This window comes from Anticarsia gemmatalis, chromosome 25 (assembly GCF_050436995.1).
Source record: "Anticarsia gemmatalis isolate Benzon Research Colony breed Stoneville strain chromosome 25, ilAntGemm2 primary, whole genome shotgun sequence".
NCBI lineage: Eukaryota > Metazoa > Arthropoda > Insecta > Lepidoptera > Erebidae > Anticarsia > Anticarsia gemmatalis.
In genome coordinates this window covers 2,497,559-2,519,594 of record NC_134769.1, presented here as the reverse complement: position 1 = coordinate 2,519,594, position 22,036 = coordinate 2,497,559, and positions in this window count along the sequence as shown.

Below are 22,036 nucleotides of genomic sequence, written 5' to 3'. Positions count from 1 at the left end.
AATTTATAAATATGTCTTACGTGCAATTCTCAAATCTATGTTCGACATCGTCGCTATATTTCTAGAGGTGTAGGCAGCGTATTGAATACGACCGCGTTTCGAAATCTATAATGTAGGGTCTACTGTTATTATATTATTGTATATACTTACCTACCTACCGGCTATGTCACCGGGCTATTTATTAAAAAAAAATCAATAAAAACGTGAAAGCAACATTTTGTCCAATCCAGGAATCCAACCTGGAACCTCGTGATTAGCAATTAACAAAGGTCAGCTACAGAACATTTGATGTTAAAATGTTACTAGTGCTAAATATTTAATATATATATTAATTACTCTATGTATTTACTTATATACGAGACAAATAAATTATATGTCTGGCCGTTAAAAGAATATAGCAAAGCCATAGTTAATTATAGCGCAATTTTGAGACATTAATTTGTCTGCGAAATCTTTGCAACATTGACAACTGTCTAGACTCTAGACGTATCTAATTATTAGTTAGTAAGTCTTTATTACTAGTTTATAGAATAGAAAAATATTGGTTTTAAAGCTATATTATAATAAGCAGTGATAGCCGAGTGCTACAAGTATCACCGACCCAAGTGGTCGAGGATTCGTACCCGGGCAACACACCAAAGACTTGTCGAAGTTATGTGTGTATTAGAAATAATTATCACATGCTCTTATGGCAAGGAAAACTCGGTGATAAAACCTATTGGTGAATACCGCATGTAAATTCAGTAGATTTTGAGTTTATCGCAAACAGACAGACAGTTGCAAGTGGATTTTATTTTATAATGTGTAGTGATTTACCTCTTTGCTGTCTCATTGCTGGGCAAAGGTCTCTTCTCGAAATAAGACCTTGAACCCGCCAAGCTGACCAAGTCGTATTGGAGACTTCGATTATAAATACATTTTAGAGTCGTAAAATGTTAGAAAATTAGCTTTTTTGTAGGATCTAATTAAATACCCCTTCTATCTTACAAAAAATAGTAACACATACAATTTTTCTACCTAGCCGCAACTAACTTAACTAAATACAGACCTACAATTACACTAACAGAGATTCAAACCCTGTTCACCGAGTGACCTACCGCCCTGATTACCGTACACAAGCTAACGATATAATATTTATCGAGTATGATAGAATACTTGAACACATTCCCTCGAGCACAGTTTAGATGAGCCCTTAAGATGGTTTCACGGCGTTTCGTGGTATAGTGCTTCATTTAAGTTAGTTTTTATAAGTAACTGTTAGTATATTTATATCTATTTACAGTAATTTATATTCTATAGATACTATTTCTATATACTACACTATACGGTGAGTGGAATCGGACTGATTGGATAGATACTCTTTCGTTCGACTAAAAAAAAAGGATTGTAAGTATATAGGCCGCATTTGTAAAATACAGGTCTTTTTGTTTTTATTTCGGGTGCATAAGTGATCTAAAAGTAATTATATTGTGTTTCATTACCATCCATGTTTTTTTTTTTAAACTGGACATGACTTTCAAAATATGGAATAAAAACTAAAACACTAAAAAAAAACTATTAACCTTTTATAGTTTCGTTTTGTAATGAAATTAGTTGTACTAGTTAATTACAAAACATAACGTGAATAAATCAGAGGTACGTACAATATTTTAGTACAAAAGAAAAACAGGAATAACAAATTAACAACAAAAAGCCTAGAAATTATAAGATTTTCCAGCCAACTATTATTTTCTTCTTATTTACTTCTTAATAATAGCATTATACACAGCATCCCTAATCTGACACAATGACCATATTAAAACGGCCACTAAACCTTTACATATACAACAAATCTATAATAAAAACCTTATCTAAAAATACCATATACTTAGTAAATAACAAACACGACATAAACCTACACACAAGAAAATTAAATTCAACGGATTCTAGCCCCGTACCTCTGAATTCCTACTTTCACCTGCGACACAAAGAAAATACCAAAACGTCTTCAACTTACTCGTGTTTGTGAGAGATTTAATTAAAATGTGGGGTGAACCACCCCCGGGGTGATGAAGAAATATCGCTAGGGGTTGCGAAGTTTTTGGGGGTAATACAAACATAGTATTAACATATTTAAATATCCTCCTAAGGTTTTAATAACGAAGATTCGGATAAGATTTCGGCGAAGTTTTGATGTGATGATTTTTGATGGATGCTATGTAATACTTATTTAATATTGTTATTTAATTGATATTTGGTATATAAGGTACGTTTACATGTGAAACTCAGATAGATTATATTGAGTGTTTAACCCTATTTCTTGTATCTTAATTTATCAATAGTCTGCGGCTCTTTTCTCGTGATAGAACGATCAAAATATTACGTAATTGTCCGATATTTTTACAAGATTATCGTTTATAGGAACTAAATAAAAATGCATGTATTTACTTGTACATAGCAATTGCAAATATAAGTGATAGATAAGTACCTATGTACCGCTCTATTTACGCAAGCATCATTCTCAAACTTATCCCTCCCGTAGTTAACAGTACCTTCTAAACCTTCTGAAAGGGTATTTTAGACATTATTTAACAGGAAATAGTTCTTACATTCAAGATTTTATAAGTAAATCTTCTCCCTAGACTTTGCTTAGATTGAAAATTTATAACAAAGTTGATATCTTACCAATTAATCTATATTTATATAGCACTTATATCAAACCAAATAAAATAAAACCAACTACATTTTCATCAGAACATTCAATGAAAACTGTAATTAACAATTAAACTGAAATGAACACGAAAAAACGCTGAAAGCCACGCCCTCAACCGCAAACAGGAGTAAAATTAACATGTGTGGTAAAACGCGTTTACACGCGGTAAGCGCGGTAAAACAGTGGTAAAAAAGCGGTAAAAAAAGCTGTGTAAGCGATTAACAGATTTGTGTTGGCTGTGATCGGTGCGCCCTGAGCGTATGTCCGGGAAAAAAACCACGACGCGGCTTTCATGTATGGAAGAGGAGTTATTATTTCGTATGTGTTTTAATATATTTCAACGGGAAGTCACGTAAAAATAACAGTTTTTTGGTACAAGTTTAGTTTTAGGGAAGGTTCATCACATTTTAAATTTAAGTGTTAGGTAAGCTGTCTGCTAAATAAAGTGTTAGCAATTATATGACAAAAGCTGACAAACCCTATTTATAAACTAGACGTGGTGAACATTTAAATAAAAGCATATTTTTTAGATAAATATATTTTTAAAAACCTAAGATTTTTTATTCTTTCACCGTTAGAGCAAGTAGTAAATAAACCTAATACTCACCTAACTTCTATAAGTCGTCGGTGTATTGCCTCGAGTTTGAACCGTCGATATCACTTGCGTGGGAGTTGCCAACTTATACCGTTCGGCAAATAAATATACCTATTAACTATTTTTAACCATTAAATTTAACCCCTTAAATTGAGATTTTGAGGCATTTTCTAGGAAATTCTTAACAGAAAATCTCAAAAAAGACTTTTTAGCCTGGTCCAGGATTCGAACCCGTGACCTCTCGCACGGCGGCCGCATACACTACCGAGACCGTGCCACAGTGACGGTCAAATGAACCTACCTACCTACCTAAATATATCTACAAACTTATATAACCAAACTTAATCAACAACATTTTGTTTTTTAAACATCCATCTCCATACTAACATATCATCAAGGTGGTTTCTTACAATAAATCAAGGGGCCGGACAGAGGTGCCACTTAAAAATCCATTTTCCCGTTCATCCCCCACGTAGGGGTAACAAGCTGAAAACACCAGTTTACTGAATATTTTTTACATGATACTTTGTAATTAAGACTTAATTCTCTTTAGGGGTTGCTTTTTTGTAAGTTAATCTAGCCTTTTGGGGTTGGTTAAGGCTTTTTGGGGGTTAAAATTTATTGTTAACTGATTTTAAGGCGTTTTTTCATGAAATGATTATGAAGATGGTTTGTCTAAGGTAATAAATTAGAGTACAAACGTTTTTTAATTAAAGAACGGCAACTATTGTTTGAGAATTTTATATCTTTTTCAGTAACTGTATAACCTCAGGTATTGAATATTTTCTTTCGGTGTTTTCTTTCAAATTAAATGGTCATACTCTTGCAGCCTTAGGTTTGTAAGCTTGAACCACTTGCGTAAATGACAAATACTTAAAAGGGCCATTATATTATAAACAACCAACAGATATAAAAATTGAAAATATAGTATAAACAATATTATTTGCTTTAATTGTTTAATGTTCAGTGTTTTTACCACACGGCAATCACTTTACGAATAGATAATCCAACCTTGTTATTATTAACGACTAAATAATAAAGCTGATTATCATGAAACAGAGATACTTTACAACACACGCAGCCGCACATAGGCTTCTTATTTCAACAAAAATCAAACCCTAAATTGCTGTTATAGGAAGTCAAAGATTCGAGTGAAGCCGCGGGGGTCAGTTAGTATTATATTTTATTTCAAGCATGTCATTCTCGGTAGCAGAGTCTTGTAGAGTCAAGGGCGAGAGTCACCCACGCGAAACGTCAAGCGTGATCGACACGTGGATAGTTTTGCATTACGTAACTTACTGTGAGGGTAGTGCCCAGTATGACTGTTTTATACTTTATTATTATAAATAGATTTGATTTGTGAAATGGTACTAAAATAACCGGATTCGGTAGAATTTGTTTTAGTTGGAATCCGATCGCAGCGTTATAATTTTTTAAAGACAAATTAAAATGTAATATTATTGTTAATTTATACATATCTATAAAGGACAAATAAATTAATTATATTTCTTAGCACTATAAAAAAGAATAATACGATCTATTTATAAGGAGAATTAGGGTCTAGCCGTTTTATATTTATTTAATTAAAATTTAAAAATATGATCTAGTTGTACTTTCAAAGTCTCTTACAACGTTACAAAAGCATATTATTACATCAAGACATGCAAAAAATAAGAATAAGTTTATTTCAGCTTCTAAAAGTCTATAACTATAAGAAAAGCCGGCAGATAGATAGAAACTGCTAGTCACCGAACAAAAAATTAAAGTTAATAAAATCAATTACGAAATGTTAGTATATTTACTCCCTTGCCGAGAGTGCAAAAAGCGTAATGTGACACTACAAATCATCATTTCTTAACAGTTTCGTGATTTTTAGTAAAAAAATAATAATTCTGATAGTACTGGATGTCCTTTTCGTAGGTAACCTAAAGAGTTATTAGTTTAGGTCACGCGTGATACCTAGAGTCTAGACCTAAGTGCCTACGGATACACTTCTCAAGTAACTACAATATTATTTTGTGTGTGTGTGTGTGCGTGTGTGTTTTTAATTATCTTGGTACTTACAATTAAGACGTTTTGTCAATTAATTAAAAATGTAAATGATACAGACTTTTGAAAAGTGGCCAAATTCTTAAAAACTTCGGAGCTAATGATATAATCTAAACAAATAAAATAATTTGTAAATCGAATAAATATTTTCTCAGATTCAATGGTTAAAAGTAAAGTAAAAGAACATATCTTATAAGTCTTAAAATTAACAAATATTGGTACTCTTACTCTAATTAAAAGGGAACAAAATATCCAGACATTCTTTGTTACAAGGCACAGTTCTTAATTAAACTGTACTATCCGATAATAGATGACGCTAGTGCATCGTAGTTATGAAATAAGCTATCACCACATACATATTTCTCAAGATCGTTTATTCACACGATTATAAAATCCGAATAATAAAGTTATTCTATTCAAATAATATTTCATTAATAATACAACTTTCTAATAAGACTGCCCAAATACTACATAAACTATTCAACAATAGATGTCACTTTCATAATAGTTCAACGAAACACCACGTTGGCGCCACCATCGCACTCCAATAAGAATATTCACAAAAAGCTTTGACCCAAATCCAATAAACGTTGTCAAAAGCCTTTAAAAAAAAACAAAAGAGTTTAAAAACAACCCCTTCATCTCACTTACAAGCCAATGAAGCGGGCAAATAAGCGAAAAATCCGCCCTACTGTGGAAAAAAAGATAGATTGAAAAAGGGTAAAAACGAGTGAAAAAAATGCAAAATACACGTCACTCTCGTTGATGTCCAGTCGTGTGTGGCGTAATTGCAAAAGGTCGGAAAAAATGCCGGCTGATTTGGCGGGAAAGGGAAAGGTTCTGTAGTATTTTTGGTCGCTTTTTTTAAGTTATTTGGTGAGTATTCTTAACTTGGGGTTTTATTGATTTTGGGAGATCTTTTTTAATAGATTAGCAGATTCTATCCAAAATATTATTTGAGAAATCATTATATCGTTTCGTGCTTTATGATTAGAGAACAAGCATTCACGGTAATGTCGGCTTGGTACAAATTTAAGGTCCCATACATCATTCTTGTTACAACTACCGAAACTATTATATCGCAAGATTCGTTTCTTTTTATAATTTATTTCCAGCTTAAATAAATTAGCACAATGTGCTGAGGTCATTATGATACAAAACATTAATAGCATATTTATTATAGGAAAATACAAAAAAAAATCACTATTAACAAAATACGCTAAACACATTTCCAATATTTCAGCGGAACGCCAACTGTAAAAAAAGCCTGCCAAAGCGGGGAGGGGAAATGAAAAAGGTATTCAATTCATATGTAACGCCGCGTTCGACGGCGCCGCGACGATTGAGGGATTACATTCAATTCACGATGGACTTACGGATTTTTTCCAGCGTTTTTTTAGCGTATTGATACGGGCTGATGATACGCCGATTATATTTTTTTGGTCTTATTTTTGTTGTGGGATAATTTTATTGTGGTATGTGATTGTAATTATTTATGAATTTAAACTGGTGCGGTTAACAGTAGTTAATTATATTGATATGTTTTCTTTATCTACTACATTATAATAATATTCTAAATAAAGTTTACGTAAAGAAAGTTAGGTTCTTTTGAAAAACCTACTCTGCCTGCTGAAATAATTTTTCTAAAGTGTAAATATACTGTAAAATGTATTATTACACACTACAATTATTTTCTACCAATTCTACTAAAATACTGTAAAGCAAACTAGTATAATTCTAATACATTCTCATTCTTACAAGATTTTCTTTAGTACGTGCTAGTCAATACTAGATGGCGTTGATAAATTATTTCTTGGAAGTTGATCAGCACTCAATGCTAATTACACTTGGGTACTGCAAATCGTTCCCGTAATTTAATAAGACTTTAAAATAATCATAATTTAATGAAAACGATTAACTTTTTCGACATAATAATTTTAATGTCTAAGCTATGGCTACTCACTGGTAGATGGCGGTGCTGTTCCTTCAGTTGCATGCTGCATGGTAATAGCAAAATACGACAGAGTTATTGTACAATATATTTATTATTCCGCTAATAAACAGTATTAATACAAATATATCTAAAAATATCTTAAAGGCGTATTTTTTCCACTGCTAAGCAACCATGTCGAAACAAAAGTCCAACGAATAGACTATCAGATATAAAGTAGCATCAACATTCAACAGGATTTTTTTAAAGAAAATACGCATTGCGTTTATTGTTCGTATCCTTATTAAACTGTCGTGCCAAAGAACGGTACTGTTAGCGCAGATTATCATATAAAAAAAAATAGAATAACAACTTATAACATAACATATACATATTACAATCATGCCTTTTGACACGAGGGTAAGTAGATACCAAAGAACGCCACCTGCTACGATCCTTACAAACTTCCCGTTGCTTCATACAGGACCACCAAACGGAAAATAGCTAGGACAATAATAAAAACGTTTCATAGTAAAAAATGTGAAAGTGAGGCGCCCATAGCCAGTTTGCGCTCACCGGTCGGTAAAAGATCTGTGGGCTAAGCAAACCTTGGCGCGGTCATTCCATAGATGGGTGACCGCATAGTGGTATTTCAGCTGGGCGTCTCCGTGCTTCGGAGGGCACGTAAAAAGTCGGTCCCGGTTGTTGTCCATTAAGATAACAGTCGTTAAGCCACGCCAAAAGCCTGTGGGCGGCTTGAACAACTTTAACACTATGTTGACCACTTACCATACGATAAGAAGAAGATAGTAAAAAATACCTATATTTATTGTATCTATAACAAAAATTCGAAACAGATAAACATTGAACACAAACGTATCTAAAACCGGTCCGGTATAAACCGGTACGAACCGGCGGTGATCATCGAGACGGAATTAACTCGCCAGACGAAACCGAATTAATTTCACTACAACCTGCACATTTTTATATTTATATTAAAATATTATGAAGCTTTGAAAACAGCGAGACTGCGTATATTTTCGAACGTTTGTATTTTTCTTAAATGGTATTCTTGCGTTTAGAGCGAAAATTGTGATTTAGGAATACATCGTCAACACGCTGTTCAACATCGACTTAAAGATGGCTAGTCTTAAAAATATTATTCACTTCGAATAATATCTGTAAGCGCTGAAAGCTTTCGTTTCTTCTTCACAGAATGCTCGTATGCATAGAAAATGCATTGGTTTGTTTTGCTTAGTTAGACTCAACTATTAAGACACTGGACTGTCGAAACAATCACTTGCAAAGAAAATTACTTCTTGATCCGTACTAAAACTTTGTACAAGTTACATATATTATAATACCGTACTTTTCACGGCTAGTTTCTTTCAATATGCCCGCCAGTTAACCCTGTAACCGCTGGCTTTATACCCCAACACAGTCAGGTAGACGATTCGGCCGGAAAACGTAAAATCCCGGGAAATAATTACACTGCGCTGTAACTCCGATACGTTCCCATTAATATTAAAAACTTTAATGAAAAAAATATTAAAAGGTACCCTCAAAATTTTATCCTTTTTTCCATTAGACGAGTTCTCGGGAACATAGAATGGAATAGAGTGCATTAGAGTTAGATATTTTGTTTCTTTGTACTCTTATAAGATTAATAGACTTGAATAATACTTGTTAAATATTCTTGTAAGGTTGTGTGGTTGTGATAAAATTGTGCCTTTCTGTAACCACTACAACGAAGGTCGTGGGTTCAATTCCTTAAAAGATAGAAATGTTGAGTTGCGTCAGCCTTTCTTTAGTTGTGATAAATGATTTCAACGTTTACTTTGTAATGTTAAACAGAAGATTTTTTAAGTTTTATGTGTTACAACCGGCCTTATTATTTAATCTTATTAGAATATGTAAATAATTACTAAATAGCAGTTTTCCTTATTAGAATAGCAGTAGCAGTTTGGTTTTCAATCTTTTTTTTTAACTTCAAATAAATAAAGCAAAGATTTCACGCTTCTTGGTAATTACGTTTTATAATTTCACATTCATAATTTCATATTATAATTTACATTAGGATTTATTTCACACAAGAATTTTAAGTCTTTTTGTAGACGACTAAAATTCCGAACTTAATTAAATTTTCACAATTGTTATATTCAATATTCAGAAATAACAATAGACGTATGAGTTTGCTAACGATTTCACTTATAAAGTGACAGAGTTTTATTTACCCGTTCTGAATTACAGTAGAGTAACTACCAGTTTCATCGCCGCTGGATTACTATCGGTTAGCTAAACAAGTAGACAAATAGACGGACTTTTTCAAATACTTACTGCCTGTATTATCAGATACGCTATCATAATAGACACTTATTTGTAAGCCCTAAAACTGGCCCTTACCAACATAAGTCTTAAATTTTCTCAAAAATCTATACGGTAACCCACTCTAATACTCTCAAAAGTTAGAAAATTACCTCAAAATTTTATTATTCGCCGTCTCCATAATTTTTTGTGTGAAAACTAAGTACAGTCAACTCCGAAATTATATTTCGGTACAAACCCTTTTAAGGACGGCGTATCGTCGCGCGTAGTACAGTCAACCGCATGTTGCAGCTGATGCCAAGGATTTTTATTTATATTTTTTATGGCGGACTGAAATTTTGTTCATCTCAAATGTATAAGACATTTTAAGGGGGTGGTGGTATTAGAATTCTTTTGTGTAAATGACAAATAATGCATTTCCTCATATCAGCCACACACAAACCATATATTTTTATTTAAATATCTATCAAAGAATTACTTTTATATCTGGTATACTAGTTAAAAGTCAATACATTATTACTATTTGGACTAATACACTCGCTTTATGCAATGTTATGATTTCTTCAAGCTTCTAGTTTCTTTAAGACCCAGCTATTATAGTAGTAGCTATATAAGCTGATTTTGTACAACTATAGCTGGCCACGAAAAAATCTGCAAAATAAAACAAAATTATTCACATGTTTTTGCCGCCAACGTTACTTAGTACCGTACTTTTTCTTTCCATCGCAAAAATAAATATTTTAATCTGAGGGTGTAACTTTGGATCCACTCCCAATTATAAGCTGGAGGGACGCCCTCCGGCCCTCCGAGGTAAGGCGGGGACTGTACCTATAGAAAAAATCGAAGGGACTTTTCAAAGATGGGGTAACGGTACGGTTTTATGACAAGTAAAGCTTGGGTTTTTCAGATTGATTGTGTTTTGGTGTTGCGTTTGATTATACTTCAAAGAAAATAAGTATATGAGTAGTTTACGAAAAAAAACTTGATTGGTTGGTCAAGACAATTTCTTTAGAGTTTGAAAATGGGAGAGTAATGACAATTTCAAGTTCTCGTGCTCGGTGACATTCATCATAGTCTGGTCTGTCGAAATATCCGGAAATTATTCTAAGATTTGGTTTCGAGTAAACAAAACTTAAAGTATGCTGTAGCAAATCTGATGATCTAATGTCTTGATTCACCTCTCATTATTCGAAGTTCATGTTTGTTGTCAATCACGTAAGAGGCTTATTAGACGTGGTCATCACGGTTGTGGACAGAAAAAAAAACAGAAGAATAGTTAAAGAAGTTTGTTGAATCTGTGGACAATGTTACTGTCTTTTAATCTGTACTTCGTTTAGTAAATGGTTATAAACTATTGACGCATCGCATCGCAGATTTCATAGGGAATCGAAAACTTTTTAATGTATAACTTATAATTCACCACGTAACAATGAGAATTTACAATACTACAATACTACTATTCATTTAAAGAATACTTCCACTTAACTATATTTCAAACCTAACATACCATAAAAGACAAACGATACATAAACAGAAAATCCCCTTATCACTAACTAAACACAGCATTAACAAAAAAAAAAATCTCCGAAATTCACTTACTTGAACAAAAACCGGGCCCACCCCATATGTCGAAAAATTCTCTTACCCCCACCCTCCTGGGCCCTTCCGCAGCTAATTTTTGCAAGGGCCCCGATTTTCTTTTACCTGCGCAGTAAAAGGACCGTTTGAAGATAATAAAGGAAAGGATTTTTCACTTCAACGGTCGAGTTTAAAGGAATATCGGTGTTATTCATTTTTGAGTTTTATTAATAAGGATTTTTTATCTATAATTAAAAAGCTCCTTATTTAAAAAGTTTTTTTACTTTACATATTATTTGGTATGTGGTGTAAATGAAGCAAGGGAAGTTGGTAAGGATCGTACCTAGTGAATGGCCTTGGTCCTTGTTCAGCAAGTTTAAAGGTTTTTTTAAGTAATAGATCTTTTGTTGAATTCTCAGTTTCCCTCATTATATCGACATCTATTCACAAGTTTGCCCATGAAAGCGTAAAAGATAGACACACACATAGACAAAGAGACCTTATGAGATCCCAAGTTTTAAAAACCATGCGACAATTTTTATCTCCTCATTACAATCAGACAGCTATTAATAAGACTGCAATAGCTTTATTTCTTTAGTAGTTAACGATAACTAATAGTAAATAGTAATAGTAAGTTCTGTAGTATGACATTTATATTACTTCATTTTAATAATATTCACATTTAAATTAATAATACTCTTAAATTTATTGACACAAATATTTACAGGCCATTGTTATGGCAGAATGTGACAGGTAGAGAAAGAATAACACCATTTTTGTACTACATTCTAGTAAATAAATGATTTGATTTGATAGTATTCAGAATACCAGTAAATCTTTACCAAATAGAAGACACGCTATCATCTTCCCTGTAAAACAAAAATACCCCATACACTCACCATAATAGCCATGGCGAAGTTATTCTTAGGCTGAGACGCGGCTAATCGATTTTATAATCACGTTACAGTACCTTCGCCTTGCCGCGATGCGAATAAGAGTATATTATATATCCATACATAACTTAAAGGAAAATAATCTTTATAATTTATGTTTTGATGGTAAGATGTACTGCAATGGATGTCTATCCTTAATCATTATACTTATTTTGCTAGGTCGGTTAGACGTAGTTGATATTGAGTTGATACTAGATCTAGGGTTTCAGGTTTGATTCCAGGCGGAATAAATAAATGTAAGATACATGGATCCGTTAACTGTAAGTTGAATTGTATATTTTGTTTATATTTTTTAGTATGAATTATTAATTTTAATATTTAGGACAGATATTGCTGCCTTTCATAAGAAAGAAATTGCGCCCATAGCTAGTTGCGCTCACCGTTCGGTAAACGATCTGTGGGTTAAGCTAACCTTGGCGCGGTCATTCCATAGATGGGTGACCGCATAGTGGTATTTGAACTGGGCGTCTACGTGCTTCGGAGGGCACGTAAAAAGTCGGTCCCGGTTGTTGTCTATTAAGATAACAGTCGTTAAGCCATGTCAAAGGCCTTCGGGCGGCTTGAACAACTTTGACACTAGGTTGGCCACTAACCATTCGATGAGAGAGAGAATAAGAAAGAAATGGGTTTTACTAATAATAACTTCGAATTTACATTTACGTGGACATGCAAAGTCCCCAACACGCACTTGGCCAGCGCGGTGGACTCAAGGCCTAACCCCTCCTTCGTTCGCGAGGAGACGATGTCCCACTGCTGGGCTCCTGTCCAGCTTTATATGATAAATAATAATATATGAACAGCTTTAATAATGAGTTAAAAAAAATCTAGTCTTAAGTTTTACGTCGTTGGGTTTTTTGTCGCTCTTATAAAATATAGCATATACGCAGCTTATAAAATTTATACAAAATGATGTACCGGTTCCTAAAAATCGTCAAAAATAAACCGTTTCAAAAAATAAGACACAATCTTAAGCCTCTCAAGTCCGAAGAGAAAACCAACAGTTTGAAAATGATGTTTTTGTGCAAATCACGTTGAGATTAACCAGGAGAACACAATGACAATGAGTTCCTATAAATAATATAATAAAGTAATATTATATTATAAATAAAGTACTGCATTATATAACAAAACAAGATCTCGTGTTTGGTACTATCATAATTTTTATTGTACACTAGCTGACCCGGCAAACGTTGTTTTGCCATATATAAATAAAAAAAAGTGTTACTGAGGGGTATGAAGAATAGTTGGCCGATTCTCAGACCTGATACTCAATAATATGCTCACAAAATTTCGTGAGAATCGGTCAAGCCGTTTCGGAGGAGTATGGCAACGAAAACTGTGACGCGAGAATTTTATATATTAGATTGATAAATACGAAGTCTTGGGTTCGATTCGTTATTGTGTTGTAATATTTTTATTTCATTCTTTACAACCCAGATCTGTCTAGTATTTTTTCAATTACATGTCTCGTAGCTATTTCAGTCAACTTATTCAGTTTGTTTTTCTACACACTAAGGAAACGCATTTAAAGTAAAAATCAAGTAAATATTAACTCATCATCGTTTGTCTTCTTTACCTAAGTTTCAAATAACACATTAAACACGGAAAAGAGTCCAAGAAAAACATACGAAACAAAACTTCAATTCCTCCTCCATACAGACATACAAGTGAACACATAATATGTATATATAAAAGTAGATATAACCGCAATCGTAAAGCCGTGGTAGATACGCGTATATTTTTATGATAAGGCAGATTTATAGGAATGAGTCTTTGCCGCCGGAGGCCTGTGGTGTACTCCCTCGCCCGGAGTACTGCGGCTAATGTGGAGAGGGACTTCTATTTTCTAACATTAGATAAGATTATTATGAATGGAAGTAAGAAAGAAAAATATGTTTTAGAATGAAATAATAATATAAAATCTAATACATAAAATTCTCGCGTCAGTTTTCGTTGCCATACTCCTCCGAAACTCCTTAACCGATTTTTACCAAATTTGAAATGCGTATTCAGTAGGTCTGAGAATCGGCCAACATCTATTTTTCATACTCCGAAGTGACACTTTTTTTCATTCATATCACAAAACCACTTTTGCCGTGTCAGCTAGTATGAATTATAGAAATCTTTATGAAAGGAGGTTAGAAAGAAAAAGTTTTGGAGGAAGGGGAAATTTTATCAATTTTAGTAAATATTTGGGACTCAATACATGATGTATCAAAGTTTGACTTTCGTAGTGCAGTGGTTACAACATCAGTAAGACTGGGCGAGGGTCATAGGTTAATTTCTAAATAGAGGAAAATGTATGGGATTGAGTCATCCATAAATGTTCCCTTCAATTCTTATATAAATTAAGCTTGCAGTTAAAACGGTTGATGATCGATTCCCATATTTTTACGTGTAATATAGTAAGTAAGATTAAACCATAGGATAGTTAGGTGTGCGCAACATTTTAACACACAATTGTTAAATTGGAGCATTTGCATTTTGCATTATTCTAATTTCAAGAATTAGTAGCCTTTCAATGTTTTTTTACCGTTTCTTAATATTTTTTTCAAAAAGCCGTTTCCACCCCAACTTACCCCGTCCCATCCCTTTGTCTTGCCGCTCTCAGTATTTTTTCCCCATTAGGTACATTTTCATTTTATTTCATATTTCTCCTTAAGGGGTGAAAAGGGGTGGTACGGGGATAATAAAATTTTTCCCTTCGCCTTTATTTATGACGACTATAAGGGTTGAATATGTTTTTGCACCGTTTCGGTAATGAGCCGAATTATAGGGATGTTTTTTCAAATTTGTAAGGGATGGGATTTCTTTTTTTTTTGGCGAGTGTGTTGTATGAGATAAAATATCATATGACTGCAGAATTAGGTGGTTTTTTTGTTTTAGAACTTTTTTTTGTGTGGATGGAGTGTTTAATTATGTTTTTGAATTTGATTTGGGGTGGAATAATTAATTGAGTTTAAAGTACTGAGTTAGAAGAGTAACTGTTTTATAGTTTGAGAAGCTTTCTTGGCATTGAAAAAATATGTAGAATGGAGATAAATAAGAACATTTTCACCATCGGGTTTAAAGGACCCGTATTTTATTGATTATCGAGTAAGAATGGCTCAATTTTAGTAACTTTGTTTAAAAAATTGCAAGAGATTCGTTATTACTTGTATTTTACATTAAAGTCACAAAAACCTATGCAGTTAGTTTAATATATTTGAGATTTTATAATAGATTTCAGTTGAAATAGGGAAGTCAAAATTAAATGGTTATTTAGGTACTCTTCCAGTTTCTTGTTACCTTTATTTCGTAGAAAAATAGCGCGTACAGTATAATATTATTAGGTATCTCCAATATTAGAATGTTTCTATTGTAAAGAAATTTTACGATAAAGCTTCGAGTGAATGAAACTTATGTTAATTTAAGGTTCTAATGAAACAATGTTTTTAGAAACTACCTCTATATAAAGGATCTATACTTTATTTCTCAAACGAAACGACGATTATCGTAATAATTACGGATTTATTTCTAACGACCGTTTGATCCAACCGTTCAAAATGGCGACACCTTTTTAATACTTTCAAACGCCCAGAAAAAAAAGACGTTATTCTTAGTGTTGCCATATAAATAATAAAAATACTCGATTCGATACAATTAATAAACGATGAAATATTTGCTCGTATCAACTAAATTCTAATAAATCTAATATATTAATAAATATATTACAAACACAGATGTTTACTAGATTTTATAACAAAATCTTTATGTTAACTAATTAACCTTACATATATGTTAGCTTAATTAGGTAATAAAGCTAAAATTGTTTTATTAGAACCTAGTTATGATTCAAGGTTTTTCAAGAATTAATTACTCAATAACTAATGTTTCGGAGATTTACACGTTTGATTCCTGTAAAAAGCAGAACTGGGAATATTTTCCTCACAGGTTTCGACGATTTATTAACCTACCTTATGTTACTTAATTGTGGATAACAATTTGACTTTACGGTAAATAAGCATTACTTAATGATGGTAAGGTAAGCATAAAATGCATAATTTCTTGACTAGCGTCTACCATCTCGGTAATTTCGTTATTTACAAAAACGTGGCATTAGCAGCTAACAAACCAATAAAATATTTAAAAGTAAAAGTTATAAAAAAACTCACAAGCTTCTAAACAATACATTCTCAATAAAAAAATAAACATAATTACCTAACAGGCCCAAAACAATGGCCAATTATAAACCGCAAACGAGAAACGAAAAAAAAATATTCAAAAAAAGAACGCCCGCCTAAACGTAAAGGGAGAGAATTACTCAGCTTAAAAAGCATTAATAACCTTTTCGCCCCCTCCCCGAAACTCCTTGCGCCATTTTCGAGTTCTACGTTCATTAAAACTGTAGAAAAACACCTCCGGGAGGGGAGGGAGACACCCCCACCCTTTAACCCCCCCGCGGGCCAGTCTAAAGAAGAAGAAATATGGATCAATAAAGAAATTGCTCCGTGCCCAATGGAGGCTACGGCGAACACTCACACTAATGCATTTTGTGTACTTATTCGTGTTGCAGTGTGCGTGAGTGCGTTTGTGTTACCACAAGACTTTTTTACGATTGTTTGTGGTTTTTTTGGATTTTCACACTAAGGGTTTAATGGGAAGTACCTATTTGTTGATGTAGGGAGTCCCCACTTAAGTTTTGTATTAATTCGATTGTGGTCGCAAACACGTTGGTTACGATATTGTATTACTATAATAATCACAATAAGGAACAAATTTTTAAATAGTTTACCAATATTTTTCAGATTCCTCTTTTTTATAAAATCACAGATTGCATTTTAAGAATGTAACCTTACCGATTATCATAACTATAGAAAGTTTAATATAAACTTCAAAAGTCCAACTAATTAAGTTATCTGCTTATTTTAACGCCATTTTTATTGGCGCAATAATTAATTTTATCAGAGCCATAAAAAGCACTATCTTATAACAAATTGCCAAGTCAACCCTAAAACGCTGGTTCAGATGATGCCAAACGCAGTAAAAAGGCAAAAACAGGTTCTAACATTAAAACGAGATAATGCCAGTAGTTGGCAAAAAACATAAATTTGGCAACGTGGCAGTCTGGCAACGACGCCGGTCGAAAGTAGAGAAGGCGAACGGTTCAATAATATTAAATTAAGTTTTGAAATTCTTGTGAGCTGTTGTTGATGTCCGTAGTTTTTGGAGTTAGTTGTACAATACAATGAGTGAGAAATATCAAGTTATAGCAATTGTTTTCTTGGTTTAATATGTATCTACCGCACACGTTTCAGTACCTCGATTCTCTACCACTATCGACTACCGACAACCGGCTAGCTATCGAAAATTTGACATTTAGAATGTACTGCTAAAATGTTTCCTACGACGCCCGTCAGAGGCGCTGATCAGATTTTCATACAAAATTTCTCGATGACAGGTCGGTTGTCGGTAGTCGATAGTAGTAGAGAATCGAGCTACTGTTCTGCTATCAGGAAAAAATGTATAAGGTAAAAAAACTGCGGTACAGGTACTCATGCTTATTTTCAGCAGTCAGGATATAGCTTGGCCAGCGATGTCTATAAAGTAAAACCAAATACAATGCATGCGTTGCTTCCGTGTACACTAGACTTTTCTTTATTACTTACTTCAATTATTATGATATTTTTCTTCAATTTCTGAAAAAATCTTTATGTTTCAGGAACAAATTCTTACTTTGCAAAGTTTTTTAAAAATATATCCCTGTTCTTCCTTACTAATTTAACTTTATACTTTTATGTTCATCTACTGAGTGGCATATTACAGCATGCTAAAGCATACCTAAAACTTAGAGTTTTGTTTTTTTATGTAAATTATTGAACAGCTAAAATAAATAAAAATATTACATTTTGCGGTTTCCCTTCAATCGATGGTAGCTCATTTTTGGCGCTGAAAAACAACGCTATTAACCAAATAATAATTTTTACAGGTCTAAGATAAAAGGGGGGTGAATCCTCCCCCTTGATGACGTCACCATCCGCCAGTGTGTCAGCAGATATCCGACCAAAATACCTAGACCCCTCCCAATCCGAATAGTTAGAAAAATTACTTACATTTTAGGGCTATGTTTGGAAATTGAGAGGTCTGGATACAATGGTGGTTGTTTTGTTTGGCTCAGCGTAAATGATGCAAAAAGCCTTAAGAAAATTATAATGGCTGGGTAAAGGGTGAGCCGTGTTGAGATGGATGGTAAGACAGTACTATTATTTATTGTTGTATAGCCATTTATTGGGATTGTTTAGGGGATGAGCGCGGGTTTGTTTATTCCATCGAGAGAAGTATTTCTAAGGAGGAATTTGGATTGATAGAGATCCGTATTTTTAAATTGAGTTAGTTTAAAGGCAAAATATGAAGGTTTTATAAATATTAACCGTAGAAAATATCAAATAATATAGTAATAATTTGCTTGTCCTTTCGGTACAAAATACAGAATACACAAAATTTTAGACTGGTTATTATTTCTGACAATAATTTTTGACATATCGGAACTCTGTTTACTGTCATTATCTTACTCCTAATATTATATTAATTAAAAAATGTGCCTTAAAATATTCTTATAGCTTCCAATCTTGCAAAATTTTTCCCGGATATATCCGGCGAATACCCGGTAATGTTCCGTATTATCGTCCGGGTGGAACAAAGAAGTGTTATATAGGTATATAGGTGCAAGTAGGTACAGTTGATTCAATACGCGGCGCTCACACAATGGCGGTGAACTGAAGAAATATGTAAAACGCCGGCACGGAACCCGCCGCGACAACCAAGGGGACGGAGTTAGAGTGCCGTATTTTTGGGAAAAAAAATTATACCGTTTTTTGAATACACGTATGGTGGTTAAAGTGGTCACCTCAACGCAATGTGTGGTGTGTTCAAATCCTACCTGGGACAAATATTTGTGTGATGAGCACGAATATCTGTTCTGAGCCTGGTTGTCGATGTATGTATGTCTATTTAAGTATTTAAGTAGGTATACAAGCTTTGCTTAGTTTGGAATCCAATTACCGTGTGTGAGTTGTCCAATGATATTTATTTAACAATATACATACATAATATCACGCCCTTTTTCCCATAAGCGGAGACCAAAGAACGCTTAGTACGATCATTACAAACTATGCTTGCCTTATTCTCATCCGTCCGTACATCTTGTCATACAGGACCGCCGGTTAAGAGTACTACTCACTATACCACCTTAATAACTTTGATACCTCAAAATCTGTTCAAGTGATTCTGCATTTACAAAACTAAAAGTAATAAACAAATGCCATCAAAAACATTCTGTAAAAACCTCAAGTCTCGCCGTAAAAAGTTGTGAGATCTATATAATACCAAGTCGATTAATCTATTTAGTCTCTACTTAAAGGACCTTCTGTCTTAAGTTATTACGAATGTTATTATCATGCCAATTTTAAAAAAAATACCTCTAAAACAAATAGACCGACCTGGCCATCGCATGATTTGATTATTAGTATGTATCACACTACACAGCACGACAAGAAGTTAATGCTCCTGAAATGTTAATGGAGAATTTGTGTTTTCTTGCGATGACCAAGTCGATCTATTTGTTTTAAAGGTATTTTTTTTTAATTGGCATGATAATAACATTCGTAATAACTTAAGACAGAAGGTCCTTTAAGTAGAGACTAAATAGATTAATCGACTTGGTATTATATAGATCTCACAACTTTTTACGGCGAGACTTGAGGTTTTTACAGAATGTTTTTGATGGCATCTCACTTCTTTTTGTAGAGCGAACATAAGTCCAATTTGTAAGGAAAGACGTTTTTTTTTCATAATTCAACATATTTTCCTGTGGGAATGTTATTCAGTTTCATGGGCTAAACACCCTTACCCACCCTATACCCTCTCCTGTTATGCGTCATATAGTAGGTACCTATTTACACCTATTTATTTTATTTTCTACAGTAATAATAATTCATTAACTGCAAATGTAACCTTGTAATCTTATACATTTATATAGGATTACAAAGTTATTGTTGCAGTTTGTGTATTTAGAAAACTGGACCGAAATTAGACAATATTAAATTTTTCCCATGATTAAGACACTAAACCCTATTTGTATTCTAAATTTTAAGCTTCTAAGTCTGCTAGAAGTACCTTAGACTTTTGATGATCGGTGAGTCAGTGAGTCAGTGAATCAGTGAGTGACAAAATTCAAAATTTTAACAAGTTGTCATTCTTAAACTACTGGTTCAAATTGACTGAAATTTTAAATATACCGTGTTTATACAATGACTGATTAGTTGCTGAAAATCCAGGCTTCTTGTGTTATCCACAACGAAATTATAGGGGTGTCAAAAATAGCCCGAATTGCTTCGAGAAAAGGATGTTACGGCCGTGCCGCTTTTTTTTTGCTCGACTTGCGGGGGCACTTCCGTGCCCCCAGATTAGTTGTTAGTGTTTACACATTCCCCGCGATCGAAGGATCGTGTACGTGCGGGAATCGAACTCACTGCCCCTAATGCAGTGGTATAGCTTGGTGACCACTATAATCACGGCGCCACAGAGGCCGACAAACAACATTTTATTATCATGTTTTTTATAAAAAAAATAATTTCTAAAACAAACCTACCCTCAAATCCGTACCCCGAGACGCTGTCCGTGGCCGAGGGGTGGGGGGCGCGGCGCGGCGGGGTAGGGGGGCGTCCGACACAGCGCTCCTTTTTACGTTGCGCGCCGTTACTGGGGTGCTCAACAGTTTCTTCCCTTTACTTTTCCGCTGTTCAAGTAAGTACTGTAGAGAATATTTTTGTACATTATTCTGATTGACTTGTTTCTTTAACTATTATTTCGTGTGAAGTATCTTGTCTTTAGACTGCAATAAAAAATTGGTAGAACTACGACTGCTTAAGATTTGTTCAAGGTCTCGTGTAGGTTTTGTGATGATGTTTGAATGAGTAGATGGAATAAGACTTTACGGAGACGATCTATGGCTTATTGTTATGTTTTATTTTCTGAATTCTGAATGTTCTGTATTTTGTAAGTCGTCTGAATCGTATCTAAAGCTTATTAACAAGCAAATAGTTGGAAGAAAAATAAATATTAAATAACCGAAAAAAATTGGTACCAACAACAACGACCAATTGTTGACAACCCCTGCCGCAAGAAGGTGTGAGCAGAGCGTCGCCTCAAGAATGCTACAATTTTCCCGAGTTTTCCATTTCTCGGCGACCCTCCCACCCTCACCCTCTTTCCCTACAAGAGGGGGGAGGAGGGGAGAAAAAAGAAGTGGCCTCTCCGCTCCACCAAGGAGACGCCTTGAGAAGGTTTTTTGTGTGTTTTTGAATAATAATATGGCGGAGGGCTTTTTTAGGTTATGTTTTAAAACAGGGGTGTTTCTTAGTGGATGGTGTGTTGGGGTAAATATGTTTGTTTTTGTAGGCTATTTTTGTAGCCGCAGTTTGTAGTACTTAGCTTAGAAAATTTAAGTACCTGAGAACTTCCGACATGCAGTATGTTTTTAACAGCGCCTAATTGTAAGGCTGTATTAAATTATTTTATCTAATTAATTATGAGGCACTTTCTCTGACTGTCCAAGTAAACAGTTTATTCCGTGGCGAAACGCTTTAATAGGTTTAAAATATTATAAATGGTGTCCTTTGGTATATTTGCCATGTACCTGACCATTTACACACTGATAATAAGTATACTTACCTGTAGTTTAATTAAGTAGAGATCTCTTACCAACTGACGTCAAGTAAAATATCAGTAGCATGGTAATCGATATTTACTTAAAAGATAATTCTGTAATTAATTACGTGTGGTCTCCATGGTCGAAAGAAGCGTCTACCATATTCGTCACAATTTATAAATGAATACTTTGGTAATATAAACAATTCATCTTTCTTTTTCTCTTT